Genomic DNA, 21,428 nt, shown 5'->3' on the forward strand with positions numbered 1-21,428 from the left:
AGTAACCCTTATCTGTCATTGTTCTCTGAGCATTGCTTCTCTCTTCTCATCTCTGCCAAGTCACAGCACTACCTCCATTCAGAATCTTGTATAAAACATACTTTTTCCACAGAACTGTGATAAATGTTGTCCCAAAAGAAACTTAGTTTAGGCCAGGCGCAGTGGCTCATGCTTGTAATCCCAGCACTTTGGGAGGCCAGGCAGGTGGATCATCTGAAGTCAGGAGTTTGAGACAAGCCTGGCCAACATGGTGAAACTCCATCTCTACTAAAAAACAAAATTTAGCTGGGTATGGTGGTGGGCACCTGTAATCCCAGCTACTCAGGAAGCTGGGGCAGGAGAATTGCTTGAACCTGCAGGTGGAGGTTGCAGTGAGCTGAGATCGGGCCACTCTACTCCAGCCTAGGTGACAGAGCAAGATTCCGTCACATGCACACACACAGTTAGTTTACATCTTATTTGATTAAAATATTTTTAACTTATTGCCAATTTTGTAGAAAGTTTGAAAAGCGCAGAGGAAAAAATGAAATACAGTATAAAGAAAGAAAAATAGAAAAAGTAATCCATGTCGATCTAGTGGTAGCTATTCCTGTTAACATTTTAGGTAGGTTGAAATTGGCTCCAAAGGCTGAAGAAAAAAATATATATACTTTTTGAGCTAGAGTCTTGCTCTGTTGACCAGGCTGGATGGAGTCCAGAGGAGCAATCTTTGGCACACTGCAACCTCCATCTCCCATGCTTGTGATTCTCCTGTCTCAGCCCCCTGAGTAGCTGAGATTACAGGTGCACTCCAACATGACTGGCTAATTTTTTTTTTTTTTTTTTTTTTGGTATTTTTAGTAGAGACGGGGTTTCACCATGTTGGCCAGGCTGATCTTGAACACCTGACCTCAAGTGATCTGCCTGCCTTGGCCTCCCAAAGTGCTGGGATCACAGGTGTGAGCCACCGCAGCCAGCCAAAAAAATTTTTGAGATGTTGAAGAGGAATCATAATAATTCCCCCAAATATATTCCATTTAAAGTTTAAATATAATCAATGTGAGCACAAAACTTCGATAATTAAAAAATTAACTATCACTCCTGAGTTATAAGAACAAGGATTTAACCAAAAGATTACCTGTGATTAAAAGATATTTATAAAAGCTGATGTAACTTACTAGTTTCATTAGTAGTCTGTGCCAGTTTCTCTTTGATTCAAAAAGTGTTTTCAGAGTGTCACAATAATGTTTTGGGTTGACGAAAATATGATATGCACAGTGGTGAAACCTGATAAAGAAGGACTGAAAAATTTGTGAAAACAAAACATGTGAGAGTGTTAGACTAAGTCCTGGAGAGAAAAACAGGAATGGATCTGTAATCCTAGTTCATTTCTAGTCTTTTTCCTTGTATCTCTGCCAACTGTCTTTTTACATAAATTAATAATAAAGCTCGCAAGAATAACAAGTGTTTTGCTGAAATGCTGATATATTTTTATTTCTCTATTTGAACATCATGGAAAGTACATTTGAGTTTATGAATATTAAATTTCATGTCCTCTTTCATGATCTCATCCCTGCATCTTGTCCCCACATTTCTGGGCCAGACTTGGAGCTTCCATTAATGTCAAACAGAGCTTTGCCCTAAGGCAGGGAAAGAAAGGCTGTAATAACAAGATGATCATTTGTCCTACTGGGAATGAGTAGAAGAAAAGGAAGTTCACTTTTGTTAAAGAAAGCAAAAAAGTCTCTCTAGAAGTTGGAATAAAAAAAACTTTTTCAGATATCTTTGTTGTTTGAGATACAAACCAAGGCTATGTTGAAGTTAGCAATTTAACTTTATTTATCTGCCTTTCAGCAACAATGTCATCTGTATGCAGTAGCATCCTGTGATCTCCAGTCTTTTCTTATCATGGGTCATGAAAACTTATGATAGGAATTTAACAAAACAGTGTTTAAGAAATTAAGATTCCATCTTGGGCTTTCCTAAAGAAAAAAAGAGGAAAAAACGTTCCTGTGTACTTCAGCAATATGACCCACGGAGAACTGGAGAACTAAAGAAATGAAAAGAATTTTCTTTTCCTCTAGAAAGTTCTGTAAAAGATAGGGTACACCCAGATTTTAGTGGAATATCTGTCAAAATTAATGAAAACCTGTAGTAAGGGCAAAAAGAATTAACCATCTTAGTTGGCCATCAAGGTAAATACCTTATACTTAAGTGCTCACCTGATTTTCTATGAACCTTGCATGAGATAAGCTGCATTTAATCTCAGGCAAGCCAACCACCCTGGAAGTCCCTGCCCAGCCAGACTTTTCCCAGGGAAAACACAGAAGCCAGAATCTGTTGAACCCTTGCAATTGAGTTGAACCATTTGAAATTGCTGGTAAGAAGTACTAGGCACATTAGATAGGTTATTGCTTTAATTTCCACAATTCGGCTTTGAGATAGATAGATAACATTCATATAAAGCTGATGAGAAAAGAGGTCACGGAGGTAATGTTATTTGCCTAGAATAGGGTCACTTGGCTTGTCAGTGTTGGTGTTGGGTTCAAACAAGATCTGACTCTAAAGCTAGTGATGAGTTAATTTATCAGGAAACAAAAAGTTATAAAGACATTCCTGAAATGTTTTGTTTTTTTGGATGGCTGAAATTAAAAGTGTTTCACCAAGATTGTTAAGGTAAAGAGGGGTTCAACTCTCCTTGGAAAGAGAAAGGGGGAAATGGGGAAAAGCTATTAATAATGTAAATGATTAAAATAAAAATACATTACTACAATGAAGGACAGAGTTAACTGTATACAAGCCATATGCCTGGGACAAAATAAAGCAGTAATTTTCCTTTTAATAAATAATAGCAAGATGTGCTATATAAATACAATAATACTTGGCATACAAAAGGAAATTTAGAAACTTGAGAACAGATGAATTCATTGTCAGTTGGTTTATTATGGGTAGTTCCTTCACTCTGAGAATTAGACCAAATATGCTGAGAAAGATGTTTTTCTGTCTTTGAGTGAGACTAGTATGTATATACAATAAGCATTGAACTTTTTAAAGGAAATAAAACATTCACTGAAAAGCAAACTTTCACTATATTTCTGCGTAGTTGATCCAGGCCACTTAGTTGAGTAAAATGTATTCAGTTAGTCACTTTAGATGTGATATCTTCCACTTGGCACAATCTAGAAGTGAGGTTAACTGGGGCCTCTGTATCATTCAGTGGACTCTGACAGTAGAATGCACAAAATTTATTAAAAAATCCATTACTTTTGTCATTTTTAATGACTCAATTAAAAAACATTATTTCCTTTAAATCTACAGTAGGGATTTAATATACTCAACTAGGCTTTAAACAAAACAATGGTTATAACAATCTTTCTGAAAATATGAGTTATAGTCACTAAATAGCAACCTCTTAAAATAAGATTAAACAATTCAAAATGCCACCAATAAATAATTGTAAAGAAAATATAGTTAACTCTCAAATATTTAGTATATTCTGGGTTTTTTTTTTAGTTTTTTGCATTATCAGTGTTCATCTCTTTTTTTTTTTTGAGATGGAGTTTTCTCTCTTGTCACCCAGGCTGAAGTGCAGTGGCACGATCTCGGCTCACTGAAACCTCTGCCTCCTGGGTTCGAGCGATTCTCCTGCCTCAGTTTCCCAAGTAGCTAGGATTACAGGCACCCACCACTATGCTTGGCTAATTTTTGTATTTTTAGTACAGACGGGGTTTCACCATGTTGGCCAGGCCGGTCTGAAACTCCTGACCTCAGATGATCCTCCCCCCTTGGCATCCCAAAGTGCTGGGATTACAGGCAGTAAAATGTTCATCTTTTAAGCTTCTTTTCCATTCATTGTCTGACTTTTTAATCACTTGACTGTGCCTCAAGAACCAGTCTTGGTTCAATGAACAGGCTGGATGAGAAAGAAGTTTTGAAACTGAAGTCAACATTAGATAAACTACAATAATGAACAAGGCTGAGCTGAGATTAGCATCACTACCTCAGAGCAAATTTAAGGAGGCACCAAAACACTCAGAAATGAAATAGTATTTTAAAAATTAATTTATTTATCATACTTTAAGTTCTGGGGCACATGTGCAGATCATACAGGTTACATAGGTATACATGTGCCATGGTAGTGGTTTGCTGCATCCATGGCCCCGTCATCTCCGTCATCTACATTAGGTATTTCTCCTAATGCTATCCCTCTCCAATCCCCTCACCCCCTGCTATTCCTCCCATAGCCCCCCAACCCCCAGGCCCCAGTGTGGATGTTCCCCTCCCTGTGTCCTTGTGTTCTCATTGTTCAATACCCACTTATGTGTGAGAACATGCAGTGTTTGGTTTTCTGTTCTTGTGGCAATCCCACAGAAAAACTACCATCAGAAATTACTATAAACACCTCTGTGCAAATAAACCAGGAAATCTAGAAGAAATGGATAAATTCCTGGACACTTACACCCTCCTAAGACTAAACCAGGAAGACGTTGAATTCCTGAATAGACCAATAGCAAGGTCTGAAGTTGAGGCAGTAATCAATAGCCTGTCAATCAAAAAAAGTCCAGGACCAGGAGGATTCACAGCCAAATTCTACCAGAGGTACAAAGAGGAGCTGGTACCATTCCTTCTGAAACTATTCCAAACAATACAAAAAGAGAGAATCCTCCCCTAACTCATTTTGTGAGACCAACATTATCCTGATACTAAAACCTGGCAGGGATGCAACTAAAAAAGAAAATTTCAGTCCAATATCCATGATGAACATTGATGCAAAAATCTTCAATCAAATACTGGCAAACCGATTGTAACAGCACAACAAAAAGCGTATCCAACATGATCAAGTAGGCTTCATCCCAGGGATGCAAGGCTGGTTCAACATATGCAAATCTGTAAACATAATCCATCACATAAACAGAACCAAAGACAAAAACCACTTGATTATCTCAGCAGATGCAGAGAAGGCCTTTGATAAAATTCAACAGCCCTTTATGCTAAAAACTCTCCATAAACTAGGTATCGATGGATCATATCTCAAAATAATCTCAAAATAATAAGAGCTATTTATGACAAACCCACAGTCAATATCATACTGAATGGGCAAAAGCTGGAAGCATTCCCTTAGAAAACTGGCACAACACAACGATGCCCTCTCTAACCACTCATATTCAACATAGTATTGGAAGTTCTGGCTAGGGTCATCAGGAAAGAGAAAGAAATAAAGGGTGCTCAAATAGGAAGAGAGAACTTCAGATTGTCCGTTTGCGGATGACATGACTGTACATTTAGAAGACCCCATTGTCTCAGCCCCAAATCTCCTGAAGCTGATAAGCAACTTCAGCAAAGTCTCAGGATACAAAATCGATGTGCAAAAATCGCAAGCATTCCTATACACCAATAACAGACAGAGTGCCAAATCATGAGTGAACTCCCATTCACAATTGCTACAAAGAGAATAAAATTCCTAAGAATAGCACCAACAACGGATGTGAAGGACATCTTCAAGGAGAACTACAAACCACTATTCAAGGAAATAAGAGAGGACAAAAACAGATGGAAAAACATTCCATGCTCATGGTTAGGAACAATCAATATCTTGAAAATGGCCATACTGCCCGAAAATAGCAATTTAATATAATATTTAAAAAATCAAAATTAATGCAAAAATTCATGACAAAAATAACAAAAATGTAAATAAAGACATCTTGTTTGTCTGCCTGACAATCCTGCATTATTATGCAACAGGAACAGTTGTTTCCAATCAGCTCACAGTTCTCAGCCAGTGCAACCCTCTTGGCTTCTGCCAGGAGGGTCTACGAAGGCTGACAATTGTGTATAAACTGTTTTAATTATGGAACTTTTGTTAACTTTCCCACTTGGTTTAAAATATAGAAGGATGTTTTGTTAGGTTTATGTAGATTCATACTTTTATTTTTTCCTTTTATCTCATGATTTCAGTTAACACTGATAATGGAGTTTAGTAAGTGAGTCCTAGGCAGCTGGAAATTCAAAATTCATCAGCATTTGCGTTTCAAGGTGGATGTGGTTCGTGTTCTGGGAATTTCTTTCATACAGAGCAAAAGTTACTCTGTGGAAACCTAAAGGAATTAAAACATATTCTAGTTTCTCTGTCAACATTTTACAAGGCCAAGATCAACCTGAGCACTGTGCTAAGCAAAAAGATATATGTCTAATTCCTAGTGTAATCCCTGACATGGATTAATTGCCCAATACATGTTTGCTCTTTGAGCTCCGAAATTCCCATAGGTGGGATAAAAAGTTATTTTAGTTGTAAAGTAGAAAGTAATAGTAATAATAAATAATAATAAGTCAAATTTATTAGGAATATTTTAGTCCTTAAATTATTACACTGACTTAAAAAATCAATATTATTTCTAGTCTCCTATATTTATTTTCAAGGCTATGAATATCTTGCTTCCAGCTCTCAAAACCCAAAATTAAGAATGTATATTCCAACTTCTCTACCCTATAGACAAAAAAGACATGGCATCTACGTTTCTTTGAGAGTCTTCCTTATCTTGATGTGTGAAACTTTTTGAGGTCAGCTTCAATGTCTTGAACATCATAACTCTTTAGTAAATGCATATTGAATTAAATGCTGTGAATCTAAATTGTGGTAATAGCCTGACTACCAGTTTTTGTTTTATTTTAATCTAGGTTTCAAGGAATGGTGGTCTTCATGTGCTTGGCGAATTTGAGCCTGAAGCAGCACAATGCTTCATGTGCAGATGATCAAAAGTACCTGGAGAAAGCCAAGTCCCCAGGAAACTCAACTTGTACCATGTTGTATGGGATCCTAGGGAGAAGTTCAGAAAGATTTCTAGGCAAAATAACCTTGTTGACTGCCTAGATGGGTTCAAAGTAAACTGAATCCCTCTCCTACAGCTTATGAAAATCTTTTTCCTGCAATTCAATATCAAAATTAGAGAAAAATAGAGATTCATATATTACAGAAACTCAGAAATAGAAGGTAGCATCAAACTGTAATGCAGTTTCTGTAAGTGGAAGATTAGAGAGAAATCTTTCATCCGGGTGGCGTGAAGATCCTCCTACAAACGAATTCTGAGTTTTTGGTATTTCTTTTTCCTTCAGTTTGTCAAATGTCCCCATGACATAAAAAAAAAAAAAAAGTCCCAATAAAACAAAAATGGAAGAAATTTTCTATCTTGTATCAGGCTGGTAGACCACAGATTTGGGATGAAATATTTCTGCTGTCCTTCAAGATACCACATAAGCAACAATCTCAAGCATGTAAAGCCTTAGAAACAAGTCAGGAAATAAAACCTAGATCAGGTAAGGTAGGAAATTTTCATATAGAGCATCTGCTTTTTTGTTCTAAGGGCCATGGAGAAGTGACTAAAGGAACTGGTTGAGAATACACAATAGTTATTTTTACACAAACCCCAAAAGTGTGCAGCAAGCCTCTGGAGAAGCAAAAGTCCAACATATTTTGTCGCCCAAAACTTAGTGGGATATTATGTGCATGATAAATATTCAGTACTTTTGAAGTTAGATTTTGATATTGGTTATGCTTATATACAAATCTCTTAAAAACCATGTTATGTTGTTTTGAATTTGTTAGTATGGAAATGTATATGCATTTTTTCAGATCAAAATAACTCATATTTTTTTCTTTTTATTACATGGTTATTAATAACCCACACATATAAAATGCATTCATTAATATATGAGCTATAAATAATAAATTCCTCACTGGTGTTTCTTAAGGTATTCAAAGCCTGTGATAAAGTACTATTCTATTTGCTCATCTCCAAAATAAAAAACTATAAACCTTATAAAACAGTATTATACAGGACAAAAATGTGGCTTGTAGAGAGGTAATCTTGGACTATATAGCTAAGCATACAGTTAGCTTAGAGTGTCTTAAAACATAAAGTTATTAGAGGAATATGTCTGATGCATTGACTTGGATTTTGAAAGTCACAGAGCCTTGTTTAAAGGTGATATATAGTGCCATAGCTGGTATTCCTGTTGCTCTAAAGGGGAAAAGAATTTTAGTAGCATTTTTTGCTTGAAATATATTGATTGAAATGGAAGGAGAGACTGTGAGAGTGACAATAATAGCAAGAATCACTTGCATTTTCTTTCAGCCTAGTTGTCTGGTCCAATAATAGGTACACAGCATTTGAAAGTAAAACTTTTCAGAACTTCTAGATTTTTTTGGGTTTATCCACAATAGAGATGTCTGCACTGTTAATGCAGTGGAAGAGATATGATAGAGCTTTCTCAGGCCAGTGTGTTGCTTCATGAGAAAAGAGAAATCTCAGGCTTTCCCATGTCATTAAAAGAGTCTCTGTGAAACTACTGACATTTAGCTTGGTATTCAGCTGGAGGTTGAGAAGTTGTCAATTCCCCAGATCAGTTTGAGTCATGTTAAAAACACTTTGGTATGTGTGGTTGGTTAACTGCAGGTGTTTGGCTATGAAAGTTGAGGAAGCACAAACATGCAGTTAGAACATTATGGCTTACAATGATTTGAATGGAAGCTAAGAGAAAACATTGTTTATGACCAATTAATTTACTTCCTTTTTGGAAGTGCCTCTGTGATGCCAAACATCTGAGTTTTATTTGAAAAATAAAAAGCACCAGAAAATCCTTTGCAAAAATTTTTTCTCTTCATCTATTCAATCATTCATTTATTCAACATTTACTGGTTGTTTATAATACATATGGCCTTATCACCAAGGAGCTTAGAGTTTAAAAGGGGAGAAAGTTATGCATGTATACTGTAATTGTTATGGAAGTTATAAAGATATTAGAGTGCCACAAAAGTGATATAAATAAACTCTTATGCCTAATCAGATTGCTTATACATAGGTGGGAGATTCAGGAATGCCTTCTGGAAAACATGACATTGAGTTGAGCTTTAAAGTGAATATTTTCATTCTAGCTGGAGGTTAGGCTATGTAACAGAGAAACTTTGATTGTAAAAATACAGAAAATGCAAGACTTAAATGAGGATATTGGAGAGAAGGGAGATTGCAATCCATTAGAACATGATGGTTCCCATTCAAATCATATATTGGAATATGGTAGGAATGTTTTTGATTAGACTGGAAAGGGAGAAAGAGTGGGACACTTGCCCCAGAATGTGAGAAGGGATTGCTTCATAAGATTGGTATCCATTAAACAATAGTCTGAGATGTAAGGCTGTAAAGGTAGCTGGAGCTGTACATGGTAAATAAGGGATTAACAGTAGGCAAAGAAAAGGAAGCAGGAAGTTTGCACTAGTGAAGGCAAGGGATGATAATTAAGGTTTGAATTAACATCATGAGAATGAAGTTAGGAAAGGGTATGTATTTTAGATCTGCTAACTGTAGAATCAATGTCACTTGGCATTCAATTTGAATGTAAGTATTGATGATTTTCATGGTGCCATAAACCAAATTTGTATGTACATGTGAAGGAGTATATGTTTCAGGGATGAGAATACATTAATTTGATGCATATTGAGCTTAAAGTGTAGGTAGACTACACTTTCCACAAAGTGGAAAGGTAGAGCAGGGTTTTTATTAGTGCTGGGCTGATATCAGGATAGAATCATAGATCAAGGAGTTCTATAGCGGTAATAACAGAAGATTAGTGATTGTTAAGAGAGTATATGCTGAGAGAAAAGAGGAAAAAAGAGAAGATGGTCAAAATGTTTAATGATTTAAGTACTAGGACATTTGAAAAGTTACAGATATTTTATATTCCTCAACTACCCAAAAAGCTACTTGAATTTTCACCTTTCATTTATATGGTTTAATAACATGGGGATGTTTATGTTAAGTTTTTTGGTGATTTTAAATTTAGTATTATATGTGGAAAGGCGTGGGTGATTTCTAACATATAAGCTTGATGCCGCGGCCTATATACAATTAACACATCCCCTTTCAATCTTTATTTCTTCAATTGGAAAAGTCTGAACAATCAGAGGGCATTTTTAAAAATGGCCTCCACCTGTCTTCTGTGTTTTGGTCATATTCAAGCATATTTTGATATTTTGTATGTTGCTCTTCAGGCTTACTCATTAAACCTCTACCTGACTTCTTTATTGGAGGCTTTTGGAAGCTGCTCTGAAAATGCCTTTTTGGTGAGCATTAACTAATATTGTAGTTTTTATATCATTTGTATTGATTAATACTTGGGATAAAGGATATTTTAAAACCCAAAGTCAAAAGGGTATTTGGACACATGCAAATTTTTACATAAGCTTGCACTTTCCTTTGTTGTACTTTTGTGCCATTCATAAAATTGTAGTAAATAGTCTTATTATGTAATATAATCTCATTCAGGACTATTTGTATACTTGTGTGTGTGTTCAAACAGAAAGCAGGATAACTCACATATAGTAGACACTTAACAAATGCTAGTTCAAGTTAAATCTAAAGCAAGTTAAAAAGGAGGTTGGCATTGGTAACTTAGAAATGTCAGTCTTGTCCAGCTCTGTAAGTGGAGCAACAGATCACTACTGAGTAACAGACTGATGGAATCATAACTCCCATGGTTAGAAAACAGTATTTTTTGTAATGACAGGTTCTTTATGTGTAGAAATATGCCTATACAGATACAATGCACTCACTATCAACAGACCAATGACATTCTTCTCAGATAGAAAAAAAAAAAAAAAAGAAATGGCATCAGAAAACAATCCTGATATTTATATGGAACCACAAAAGAACCAGCATAGCCAAAGCTATCCTAAGCAAAAGAAACAAAGCTAGAGGAATCACATTACCTTATAATAAAGGGCTATAGTAAATGAAACAGCATGGTACTGCCATAAAAACAGACACAAGGACCAACGAAACAGAATAGAGAACCCAGGAACAAATCCACACACCTACAGTGAACTCATTTTCAACAAAGGTGCCAAGAACATACACTCAGGAAAAGACAGTTTCTTCAATAAATGGTGCTGGTAAACTGGGTATCCATATGCAGAAGAATGAAACTAGACACCTATCTCTCGCCATACAGAAAAGTCAAATCAAAATGTATTAAAAACTTAAATCTAAGACCTCAAATTGTGAAACTACTATAAGAAAACATTGGAAAAAATCTCTAGGCTGTAGATCTGGGCAAAAATTTCTTGTGCATCTGGGCAAAAATTTCTTGCACAAGCACAGGCAATAAAAGCAAAAATAGACAAATTTTTGTTTACACATTACATCAAGTTAAAAATTTCTGCACAGCAAAGGAAACAATAAAGTGAATAGACAATTCAGAGAATGGGAGAAAGTATTTGCAAACTATCCATCTGACAAGGGATTAATAACCAGAATAGATAAGGAGTTCAACTACATCTATAGAAATCAATCTAACAGTTCAATGAAAAAATGAGCAAAATAGTTAAACAGGCATTTCTTTTTCTTTCTTTTCTTTTTTCTTTCTTTCTGGCTTTTTTTTTTTAACACAAATTCTCACTCTGTTGCCCAGGCTGGAGTGCAGTGCCATGATCTCAGCTCACTACAGCCTCTGCCTCCCGGGTTCAAGTGATTCACCTGCATCAGCCTTCTAAGTAGCTGGGATTACAGGCACCCACCATCATGCCCAGCTAATTTTTGTATTTTTAGTAGAGACAGGCTAGGCTGGTCTTGAACTCCTGACCTCAAATGATCTGCCCACCTCAGCCTCCCAATGTGCTGGGATTACAGGTGTGAGCCACCTTGCCCGGCTGAATAGACATTTTCTTAAAAGAAGACATAGAAATGACAAACAGGCCTATCAACATCATTGATCATCAGAGAAATGCAAATCAAAACTACAATGAGATATCATCTTACCTCAATTAACAGGGCTTATATCCAAAAGATAGGCAATAACAAATGCTGGCGAGGAAGTGGAAAAAAGGGAACTCTTGAACACTGTCAGTAGGAACGTAAATTCATACTACCATTATGATGTACAGTTTGAATGTTCCTCAAGAAACTAAAAATAGAGCTACTGTATGATCCAGCAGCCCCATTGCTGAGTATATACTCAAAAGAAAGGAAATCAGTGTATCAGAGATATCTGCACTTCTATGTTTGTTGCAGCACTGTGTACAATATCTAAGATTTGGAAGCAAACTAAGTGTCCATCAGCAGATGAATGGATAGAGAAAATGTGGTACATGTACATGATGGAGTATTATTCGGTCATTAAAAAAAAAAGAGTGAGATCTAGTCATTTGCAGCAACATGGATAGAACTGGAGATCATTAAGTGAAATAAGCCAGGCACAGAAAGGCAACTTTGCGTGCTCTCAACTGTGGGATCTAGAAATCAAAACAATTGAACTCAAGGACGTAGAGAGTAGTAGGATGGTTACCAGAGGCTGAGGCTCGGGATAGGGGTGAAGATGATTACTGGGTATAAAAAATGGTTAGAAAGGATGCATAAGACCTACTATTTGGTAGTGCAACAGGGTGACTATAGTCAATAATAACTTAATTGTCCATTTAAAGCGATATTGTAATGGATTGTTTGTAACTCAAAGTATAAGTGCTTAAGTGGATGGATACTCCATTCTCCTTGATGTGCTTATTTCACACTGCATGCCTGTATCAAAACATCTGATGTACCCCATAAATACACGCATCTATTATGCATCCACAAAAATAAAAAATAAAAAATGGAAATATGCTGATGAAAGTGAGATAAATTCTGTTAAAGCAATAAATGATTTGACATTTGTGCTGGAAAACCTGAAAAAGTGCTAAAGAGATTCACTTAAATATTTTTAAGACAGTTAAATGATGAACACATTTCATAGCAAGATAAAATGAAATGTATCTGAGTGTATTTTATTTCCTAGAATATTTTGTTAAACAGAACTATAAAGGTTACATTTTTGGGAGAATACCTGTAAGTTCGAGTAAATAAGAAGGTTATTCAGTGTAAGAACTGGAAAGCAGACTAAAGCTTGTGTGCAGTGGATGCCTCTAGTCCTGTGGATCTATAGCGTTTATGTGAAGAAATCTAGAACCTTTCATGACAGAAATGATTAAAAGTTAAAGCAATTTTATTTATGCAGAAGAGAGCTAGAGTTGGTCATTTAAGAATTCATTACCCTTTCCGTTTAATATATTTCTTTAACATGACAACTTTAATTTTGCACTTGTTATCAGTGGCTTGAAAACATGTAAAAAAAACTTCAGTACTCCAATAAATTTGTTTTCTGAACTACCTGTCCACACCTTAATCTCCATGTCTGACGGCATTTTGGCAGAACACAAAGAAGAGTAAACATTTGGGAAGCTTACTTTGTTAATAATAGTATAAAAACAAGTAAGTTTCACAAAAAATTGCACTATATATATGTATATATACATATATATATGACTAAATCTTATATATATATGTATATATACATATATAAGATTAAAAAATATATATATTTAATATATATATATATATATATATATATTTAATCTTATAACTTCAATCTCTCTGCCACCCTCTTCACATAGCCTCCTCTTCTGTGTCTCTGTATGGGAACAATAATTTTAAGTGGAGCTGCTTACATGCTCTCAAGGAATAAATGAACCTATTATGTGAATAAACTCTGTTACCTTTCTCTGTAGGTAAATCCTGAAGACAAATCATAATCCACCTTCAACAGGAATCTCTTTTGACTAAATGTCTTAATTTTGTTTGTCATGAAGGATTCCATCCTATTCTTAAAAATTCAAAGTAACTAGCTCAATGTTTAGAAAATGTTTCTCCTCTAATTAAAAACAAAGGTGCTGAACGAATGCTTATTTTAAGGGAAATTTAATTATGTATTTTTGGATTACCTAGTTCTTTATTCACTTTTGTGAAAACTATAAGGAACTCTGTTCTGGTGTTTCCAATGTCTCAGTGTTCCCCAGGATTCTGTCCTTGGTCCTCTTCTATTTATCTTTTTCCTACACACACTTCCGTGGTCATTTCATTCACTGTTATGATTTTTAACTAACACCCATAAGTCATTGAATAAGTCATTTTTCAACCTCAAAACCTGGCATAATGTAAATAATAAATCTATTAGACTGAACTTATAAGCAATAGGGGTTGTCATCCTAAAGAGGGGAAGAAAAGCATAGCATAGCCATAACATACATAACATACCTGGGAAATGACTAAACCTAACCAAACAAGTGGGAGAATGTGGTTGTTTGTGTTTATTTGACAGTGCAGAGAAGTACTGTCCTCCAGCAAAGAAGAGAACAAAGAGTCAATGTTTTCAGTTAAAAGAGCTCATTTGGCAAGGGGGCCCATGCTTCAGCCATGGTACAAGAGGAAATGCCATTCACTCCACCAATCAATACAGATTTCTAGGTATGCTTTACATAAAACTCTGGGGTTTACCTTTATGACACTTTGAAGTATTTGTGTCTCCAGTATGGATCTTTCTGGCTTCCTAAAAAATTACCAGGATTTCCCACTGGTGCTGCAAGCCCTGCCTGTCTTAATAGAAACCTGTCACTTTCTTCTCCTCATCAGCCCCTTCATGATGTAACATTTACCCCTCTAGAAAAAACCAAAGTCATGCTTAATGTTCTCTCTCCTTTACCATTCCCATGGAGTCCAATCATTTGAGCCCTCAGGGAAGTATCTTTTTTTTTCTTACCTTTTTTTTTTTTTGAGACAGAGTCTCGCTCTGTTGCCCCGATTGGAGTGCAGTGGTGTGGTCTCAGCTCACTGCAGCGTCTGCCTCCCAGGTTCAATTGATTCTCCTTCCTGCCTCAGCCTCCAGAGTAGCTGGGATTACAGGTGCCTGCCACCACACCCAGCTAATTTTTGTATTTTTAGTAGAGATGGGGTTTCACCATGTTGACCAGGCTGGTCTCAAACTCCTGATCTTGTGATCCACCCACTTGGCCTCCCAAAGTGCTGGGATTATAGGCGTGGGCCACTGGAGGCAGGAGAATCCACTGCACTTTTTCCTTCCCTTGGCTATGTGGAGCTCCATCACTCAGTGCTGTAGCAATTTATTTCTGTGTTTTAACTCACAATACTTTGAGTTCCTTTGGAATAGAAACCTTCGAGTCATCCAGCATTCTCCTATGACCCAAAATAGTGCCTGCCATTTACAACTGTGAACCAGCTGAATAAACTTTACAGCAATTTTTTTAATATCAAAAAAATATTATGTGGATCTTTTCTCACACCCATATTCAACTGTGTCAATCATTGATTAATCAAGCTTTTGGCTTCCTTATTCTACTTTAATACTGATCTTTACCTTTCACTTATTGGATTTTAGCATGGCAAAGCCTTGGAACTTGATATGTTTATAGTTTCCTGGTGGTTTAGTGTCTTGATATTTTAAGCACTTACAAATTTACTAGCATTTCTTTTCTTTCTTTCTTTCTTTCTTTCATCTAACTCTGTCGCCCAGGCTGAGTATAGTGGCGTGATCTCGGCTTACTGCAACTTCCGCCTCCTGGGTTCAAGTGATTCTCCTGCCTCAGCCTCTTGAGTAGCTAGGACTACAGGCACCCACAACCACACCTGGCTAATTTTTTTATTTTTAGTAGAGATGATGTTTCACTATGTTGGCCAGGCTGATCTTGAACTCTTGACCTCAGGTGATCTGCTTTCCTCAGCCTCCCAAAGTGCTGGGATTACAGGCATGAGCCACTGCACCTGGCTAGGTTATCTTTTTCTAAATCAGGCACATCAGTGAGTGTTAGGTGTCTTTTCAGTGCTCCCACCTTTGATGTGCTCTAACTATTCAATCCTTGTCCAGATCATTTTAAAGGAAGAAATTACTCTAACTTTCTGTTAATTTAAGAAATAACTCTGAATCACATTCACCTGCTTAGGGTTTCCACACCTTCATTTTTTTGTGCTAAAAGTTCATACCTAAAGATCAGGACACAATTTTTCTCAGATCTTCCTAAACTGTTTCAATCTTTTTTCCAGCCACAACAAGATTTTCCTTGCAATTTTGTTTATTCCTCCACCAACTTCTCCCTCATGATAGAAGCTTCATTTATGCTGAAGGGGCTTCATGTATTCAGTTTCATTATTATTTTTAAAGCCAGACCTTGTCAGATACCTGCTTTCTGTTCACAAAGCATGACCATTTTCTTTTGAACTTAACATGAGGGGAAAATATTCTTCTAATTCTAAATGAAATCATAAAGCAACCTCTTTTTTTTTTTTTTTTTTTTTTTACATATTCTGGTAAAGAATATAATCCCCAAAGATAGTTCCTTTTGTGATAAATCAAACTCTAATTTGTACATTTAAACAATTATTCCTACCTGCTGTGAACATGGGATTCTGAAATGTTTGTAAAAACTAATTATTGGCAGAGACAGAACTAGAACAAATTATGGCAAAAAATTATTTTAATAATATCTATGTCCATGTCTTTTTCCTCTTCCCAATCCTATTTCCGTATTATTTACTGCTAATGCATAAATATGCCTATGCTAAATGCATAAATATGCCCATGATAGATCATCTTTTTACCTGAAAGGTAAAAGCTGTGAAATATAAGCACACTTTTAGGTTAATAAGCTAATGCTCACTGAACACATCCCATGTACCAGACCCTCTAGCAAGCATGTCACATGAATTATGTCATTTTCAGCGTGACTAATAATCAAAATGGAAACACTAAATAAAATACTTAAAAACAAAGTAGAAGTATGACATTTATAAAATATAAAAACTCCTTGAATAATTTATTTTTTTACATAAGCACGATCTGCATTTAGTCCTTCTTTATCATAAACACATTAATCTCTCTCTCTTTCTTTTTTTTGCTTTCATTTTATTCAAAGAACATTAAGAAAATATTCAGTTTCTCTGGGATATCAGTCCATATCAGTCATTCTTAGAGTATTAGGGTGCCACATACACACAGGGGAATTGTCAGTAGATATGGGAAAATATACCTGTAGAAACAAGTTCTCAATTGATCCTACTTGACTATTTTAACCTTCTAAAACAGGTGGTATTCAAATAGTACTTTGCTGTTTTTCATTGGTTCATTATTGTTAAATTTTCAGTGGTTAACTCTAGCAAAATAGAAACAAAGAGATGGAAAAGGTCTTCTCTGAAATAATTTGAGAACTTGAAGTGGGCTTACATTTCTGAAGCAAAAGGGATCTTACAGAGGTGGAAGTGATACCCAGATAGAATCATTAACCTACAGAAAGTCACATAACCAGTGGTGAACAACAGGTGACACTAGACCTGTGTGACTTCCATGCAACTCCCTTTTAACTCCAAAGAATACCTACCTTTTCTCGACTGTCTCTCTTTTACTTCGACTCCCTTGTGCCATGGATTTTATTTTTCTTGCTGAGAACATTAGTTTTTACTATCTTTTCTTTCCACTTAAAATTTTTCTTGCTGGTTTTCTTATGCCCTCTTGCTTTTTGCCTCTTCTTGGTTTACCAAAAGGTTTTATTTGCCCTACAGAATTTCTTGACTTTCTTTAGTTGGATTTTTGTGAATTATCCCTTACTTTTTCTTTTTTTCACTCTGAGAGTCTGAAAGGGATTTAGGAGTTTTAAGATGTTCAGTGTCAATTGTCCGAATCAAATCGGCTAAAATAACAACCACCAGGAACCAGCAATGAACATTATGGTTTGAATTTCCTATTTCTTTTAATGGTACGGCTGTTGCAGCTGAATTCCATAGGTTGAAACTGGATGGTTTTCATTTTGGAAGATAGTAATAAATCTAATAGACTATTACTCCAATAGAAATGTTTTTTAAGAATGCATTTACATAAGAGAAAATAAAGGTTATTAGTTATTTTTAACTAATAATTTAGTAGTTAATTAACATACAATTTTACATTTATTCTCTGGCTATTCTGTGTTGGGTCTGTTTTTTTTTTTTTTCCAGCTAGAGTATAATGGGGCACTACTACACCTAGTTTATATGCTGACTTTAAGTTTTAAATGTACTGGCATTGTTTATATGCATTTTGGAAAAAAAAATGTATCTACCAAAATAAATTTCATATCCTATTTTGTCTGAATCACTTGTCAGCATCAATTTCAACTAAGAGGGCAGCCTGACCCATACACTCGCTTCGCTGAAGAAATATAAAGTGTTTCTACACGCAAGAGCTGAGAAATGATAAGATTCCCTTTATCTTTTTCTTATTTCCTCATGGTGGTCTCCTTTGACTTAAACCTGTGACTGCAACACAGAAAGGCAGAGACAGGAGAAGGGTAAAGAAGGACTTGGGAGAGGCCTTTGTTGAGCACAGGCACCTTCATGTCTTAGTGGCCACTACTATCGCTATTAAAAGGCAGTTGTTTGTTCAAACTGCCTTAGAAACAGAAAAGAAAAAAACAAACTAAAAGTCAGGGACATTTAAAAGCATTTTAGCTCTGCATTTGGTCATTTTGTTTAGCCCAAAGAGGATTCAGGAATCAAGAACATTTCACTTATCCTATCCAAATTTATCATTTTGCAACAAAATGTCATTTCTGATCATTGTCTAGTTAAACATGTGCACAGAGCACATAATTGTTTTCTGGGTTCATCTGAATAACACTTCCTGAAATTTCTGGAATTATGACCAGAACACAACCGTGATAAATTAGCCCTGGCCCACAGCAGGCTCAGTGCTGGAAAGAATCCAGGTAGTGGGTTCAGTGAAAATAAGGAAGTGGCTCTAAAAAACAAGTCATGTATTCACCTCTTCATTGTAGTCTTTTCCACAGTGTTTTCATAGGGATCTTATTTGGTTTCCTATCCACCTGCCTTTAATAATGCCTTCTTACCTGTTAATTATGCACTCAATCTACACTACAAGGGAGTCAAATAATGAGTATTGAAGCGTCTGAAGGACCTAGCTGGGAAAAATGGAATTTACAAAGATAAACTAAATAGAAAACAATATGTTGCAATTCAAGGATGCTTTCTCCACTACTCCAGGCCACATCGGTTTCACCCTTCTTTGTTCTCCGAGACATTTTAATCTGCCCTGCCTGTATTAGTCCTCATTGTTTGCTCTATTACATTTGAGTCAGTTCAAAATAGAACAGTGCATAATCAAGGTAATGATCAGGGCTATGCTCTGTGTATTTAAATTTATTTTATATGTTACTTCTGGTTCTCAATTTATGAGATAATTACTTAAAAAATTTTTTCTCTTGTTTAGCACTGTGCTGGACAAGAGGAAGTTCTATGTGTTGGCTCACTATAATAATAAACCATTAATTATAACTTTTGAGAAATACAATTAATTGGAGAGCATACTCTACTCAAGGCTAATGTTCATCAAAGATGATTCTGTTAAAGCCAGATACAGCTTCTGAGGGACACGTCAAACTTGAAATGTGAGTTAGTTTCCCTTATCATTAACTTCACATTTCTTTTCTCCCTTGAGTAAATTAAATTTTCTCATATAAGAATGATTATTTCTATATTGCTACATAGATTCCAGAGATAATGAAAGATTTTAGTACAAATAAAACAATTACAAAAATGAAATCTAATGACTATCAATAATCGCTGAATACTAATCTCCTTGAAGATAGAGACACTCACATTATCTTTGAATTGCTCTCAACATCTGGCATAATATAGGGGCTTAATTAAGGTATATTGAATAAAAAGATAAAGGTCTGTTATAGAGGCTTAATTAAGGTATATTGAATAAAAGGATAAAGGTCTGATAGATAGGACGTTTGCGACCAGCAGACCTTGGCTGTGACTATTGCTGTCAATGGAGAATTAACAGCATGAAAAGTATCTAGTCATTAAGAGAGAAATAGTCTGGCAATGCCTTTTAATTAAGGAGAGGCTCCTGTGCTAATCACTAAACATAAATGTGTCTATAGTAGAAAAATATTTCCTGTGAAAATGATTAATATTCATTCCATGATGGAGGTTTTACATTGCACAATACGTGAAGTTTGTTCTGATAGGGATTTCTAGTTGGAATTGTTACCTTATAGAAATGTCATCTTACTAATGGAAGCATGCCTAAATGAACTGGGAAAGATAAAGCACGTACAAAGTGTAAAATGAAGAAACGTTAGTGATAGCAGGAAAGACCTATAACTCAAAGAATTTCTTGATATTAAACTCAATTAAAAATACATCAAATGAAACACTACTGTGCAACACTTTATCAGTTTCCTTTCTGTCTCCTCTGCTGAATCCTGTTCCCGTTCCCTCTCTGTAACTGTCTCCCAAGATATTCATTATTTACTGTTTGTTCTTTTTATCCCATTTCTCATTGAAGCCAGTTATAGAATTAGAGTGCAAGCCCATATTTGCAGCTGTATGTAGGAAATTTCTGTTTTAACTTCCTATTTTCATCTGAAACCCAAGAACAGAAAATCTGAATATATTCATCTTAACTCTTATACCTAACATCCTTATTTTCCTCTTTATTTAGATGCCTAGTTGGATGTGCCGTCCCATTCTTTGTTTGCTATAGCCAAATCATTTATTCTTTCAAACACATGTGGAAAATGTTAAGACATTAAGTCATGTTTATAAGAGTTTCCCTCCTGATAGCAATAAACTTAACCAAAATAACTAAATAAAAGTGACCAAAACTATCTATGCTGAACTTTAGAAAGGTTTTAACCTCATGCTACAAATCCAGTAATTATCAACAAGACACAACTTCAACTGAATGTATATAGGACACCAGTTTTGCAACACAGGAGAAGTATCGCAAGTAAGAGAAGGAAATAGAGACATTACAGAAAAAAACAAATAAATATGAAGGTCCCTAAGAATATCCACCAGGTAGAGAGACATGGGCATTAGGCATGAGTCTATTGTAAGGCAATTTCCCAACTGCTGCTCAGCCAGACTAGGAGAGATAGCTCTAAGCTAAGCAGCTTCTTACTTGGGAGGCGTAAGATCTGGAATCAGGGATAATGTGAAACAAACTTTACACCAGAGGTGACCACACACTCAAGGACCTAAAAACAAAAGTACAGTGTGTAAGTCTGGTTGACTTTTTCATCCAAGGGCTAACACACTGAAGCGGGAGAACAAACCTGTTTCCAGCAACACCATATGTGCTGTTATGCTTCCAATTGGGCCCTCATCCAGGTTTGCTGGCTGTAGGGACAGAACTTCCAACATATTTTAAAAGAAATAGCAGGAGAAATCTTTTCAACCACACTGCCCAGTCTCTATCTTCTATTCTTTGGTACGCAGGAAAATGAATGAGAACATATGCCAACAGCAGACAAATCACCTTGTTTTTGAAGAGAAAGTTCTAAGTCGAATCAGAGGTGTCATCCATATTGACTTTGGGAAAATAGAAGAACATGTATTTGTCTTCGGTCAAAGGTAAAGAAGTTGCATGAGGCAACCATGATACTGGTTTTGTTCTTTATTGTTAAGTCTAATACCTCTGGCAGTGCCTGGCATAGAAGCAGCTCGGTAAATATCTGACAAACTAGTTACTGTTGGGGAAGGTGAGGACATATATGGACTTACTTAAGTCAGAGT

Source organism: Sapajus apella, unplaced genomic scaffold (genome assembly GCF_009761245.1).
Source record: "Sapajus apella isolate SASKATOON/1434 unplaced genomic scaffold, GSC_monkey_1.0 scaffold4, whole genome shotgun sequence".
Classification (NCBI taxonomy): Eukaryota; Metazoa; Chordata; class Mammalia; order Primates; family Cebidae; genus Sapajus; species Sapajus apella.